General features: G+C 33.3%; 1 long non-coding RNA gene across 1 annotated transcript; it reads right to left on the bottom strand.

The window, feature by feature from the left end:
- Positions 1-490: 490 nt before the first annotated feature.
- On the bottom strand, positions 491-1,241 carry LOC136065577 (uncharacterized). The gene is made up of 3 exons (XR_010627196.1): positions 1,060-1,241; positions 703-729; positions 491-589 (listed from the first exon to the last, which is right to left on the bottom strand). It is a non-coding gene; the product is annotated as an uncharacterized LOC136065577 (long non-coding RNA).
- Positions 1,242-3,324: the final 2,083 nt, after the last annotated feature.

Genomic DNA, 3,324 nt, shown 5'->3' on the forward strand with positions numbered 1-3,324 from the left:
AACATGATCAAAACAACTAAGCAACTCTCCAACACCCCCCACCCCCCACCCAAAAAAAAAAAATATATATATATATATATATTTATTAGCCATCAATGAAGCCAAGAAATTTAACTAGAGCATTCCTGAAGCCTTAACACTAAAAGACAATCACTATTTTCAGTGTTACCACTTTCACACATCACAATCTTGGAACCCAAAAGAGTCTAGAATCTCCCAAAAGGAACACTGATTCCTTATGACATCAAAAGGGAATCTAACCACCTTCATTTCAACGGCCCAAGACCTCAAAAACTTTATATGACAATTACAATAAAAACAGATGGACCTCACAGGGGGCCAATTCGCATTCATTAACATGCAATTCAAGACGAGAAATGAAATGCTAATAAATAGATACCCATTATTCAGACCTTGTTCATACATATTCATAAATAAATAAAAAAGACAAGTTATCAATATGAGAAAACCTATGCAGATCGCTCTAACCTGCAATGTGAACAAACCTATCTTCAAACTGAACTTCCTTAGTCAGAAAATCCGCCCAATCGTCGCCTTGTACTGATTACTAAACTTACGATTCACATACCTAATCACCACAACAACACACAACATTCAAATATCAAAACAAACCCAACAAAGAAAAAAATTATAAAAAAAACTCAGGAAACATAAATCCAAGATCTGGGTTTTAGAAGGTACTGATTCATCAGAGAAGTTTTGCCAACCCTGCCAAAAACAAAATCAAGCAAATTAAATATTATATCCCACATTGCAACATTAACCCAAAACTCTACATTAAAACAAAACAAAAAATATATATATATATATATATATTATAAATAAAATTGAACCAATTTCATTTTCCAAAAATCACAGCATTTATTGTTTCTGCATTATCAAAATCAACAACTCAACCAAACCAACACTATTAACCTAATTGAGCTGGGTTTTTCGCTTTACTCATCAGTTATTTAAAAAATTTCCTTCATTTTCTCAGTAACCAAACGGAAATTAATTTTAAAATGGGAAATTTTTTTTTTTTATATTTAAATTTACCCGCTGTCGCCGAGGATAATGACCTTTAAAAGCATGCGCCTACGAGAAGCCATGGATCAGAGATTCAAAGCTAAGAGTTTTTCAAATTTAGGGTTTTCACAAACGAAGTAAAGAAATAAATTTTGGGAATTTATGGGTTTGTGAATTTGAATTGAAATTTGATAGTTTTGTAACTTTTGTTTGTTTGTTTTTGTGGGGCTGTTATTGTTGAGGGGACCAGCCAATCATGGAGCGCCAGCGAGGATTCGGTGCCGGTAATTTTTAATCCCGTTTATGCCCTCGGTTTTGGATCGGTTTTACAGTTTTAACCGCAGCTAAAGAAAACTTTAACGTTTAGGACCTGTGGACCACGATGTGAATATTATTTGGACACTGTTAAATGTTGCTTATTACACTTTTAAATTTAGGCTCGTTTTTAAAATTGGTTTATTGCTTTTTAAAAATGGTAACACATATCATCAATTATTCAATTGATGATATTAATGTGTCTCTTCCATTTTGATTTACATTTTCGCAGCTAAATCCACTTTAAAATGCCTAAAAACAAAGTTGTTTTTTTTACTTTTTCTGTTTTTCCTTCTCTTTTCTTCAAAATGACATATTTTGTAGTGGGTTAACAAGATTATATACCAGATATTGACAAATGGGTGTGCACAATATTAATTTCCCATTTTAAAATTAATTTCCGTTTGGTTACTTTTTTTTTTTTATATTTAAATTTACCCGCTGTCGCCGAGGATAATGACCTTTAAAAGCATGCGCCTACGAGAAGCCATGGATCAGAGATTCAAAGCTAAGAGTTTTTCAAATTTAGGGTTTTCACAAACGAAGTAAAGAAATAAATTTTGGGAATTTATGGGTTTGTGAATTTGAATTGAAATTTGATAGTTTTGTAACTTTTGTTTGTTTGTTTTTGTGGGGCTGTTATTGTTGAGGGGACCAGCCAATCATGGAGCGCCAGCGAGGATTCGGTGCCGGTAATTTTTAATCCCGTTTATGCCCTCGGTTTTGGATCGGTTTTACAGTTTTAACCGCAGCTAAAGAAAACTTTAACGTTTAGGACCTGTGGACCACGATGTGAATATTATTTGGACACTGTTAAATGTTGCTTATTACACTTTTAAATTTAGGCTCGTTTTTAAAATTGGTTTATTGCTTTTTAAAAATGGTAACACATATCATCAATTATTCAATTGATGATATTAATGTGTCTCTTCCATTTTGATTTACATTTTCGCAGCTAAATCCACTTTAAAATGCCTAAAAACAAAGTTGTTTTTTTTACTTTTTCTGTTTTTCCTTCTCTTTTCTTCAAAATGACATATTTTGTAGTGGGTTAACAAGATTATATACCAGATATTGACAAATGGGTGTGCACAATATATGAATTTTTGACTAGATGTCAATGAGCTTTATTAGTTTTTGATGTTTGGGATAATTTATTTCTATTCTTTTTTTTTTTTTTTAAATGAAAAGACCATAACTTTATTATGAAGAAGATAAAATCAATTTATTTTAAGCCACATCAGATTTAATAATATTTGAATTTTCCTTTATCCAAATTACATAATTATCAATTCACTTAACAAATTGTATCAAGATGTATGCAGTTTGATTGCCTTCTCTCTTAACATGTGAGATTTTTTTACATATCTAAAAATACTTGTTGCTTGTGTGGCATATCCGTGACATGATGTTAACAATAGCAATTTGTGGACTGCTCATCATGCCTACCACAGCATCAGCAACTAATTTTGAGTCACATTCAGTTAATTCTTAGTATCTTTTTTTTTTTTTTTTTTTTTTGGTAAACAAAGGATTTCATTAAAAATCAACCTGGGACAGTTTCACAAACATTAGGACATAGCCTATTACGATACAAACCTAGCGAATCAAAAAGCAAAAAGGGGTTTACAACAACAAGTGAAGCAGCAAAACGGGAACCACCATCAGAGGAAGAAGCTCCCAGCTTAGCAAGAGCATCAGCGCAGAAGTTCGCCTCTCTATAGCAATGAACCACCTTAGCCTGAGGCAACTGCAGCAGGAGGTCCCTACAATCATCAACAAGTCCAGAAAAATCTCCATTAGACCTACTGTTACAAGAAATAAGGGAGATTGCTGCTGCTGCATCAAGCTCCACTTCAACTGCTTGGGCATGAACATCAACACACAAAGCCAACCCCTCTCGCAAGCCCCACAACTCAGCTGCAAGACTAGAACTTACATCAATCTTTTTTGCAAAACCAGCAACCCACTGACCATCCT

The sequence above is a fragment of the Quercus suber genome, unplaced genomic scaffold (assembly GCF_002906115.3).
Source record: "Quercus suber isolate HL8 unplaced genomic scaffold, Cork oak 2.0 scaffold_1032, whole genome shotgun sequence".
In the NCBI taxonomy this organism is placed as follows: Eukaryota; Viridiplantae; Streptophyta; class Magnoliopsida; order Fagales; family Fagaceae; genus Quercus; species Quercus suber.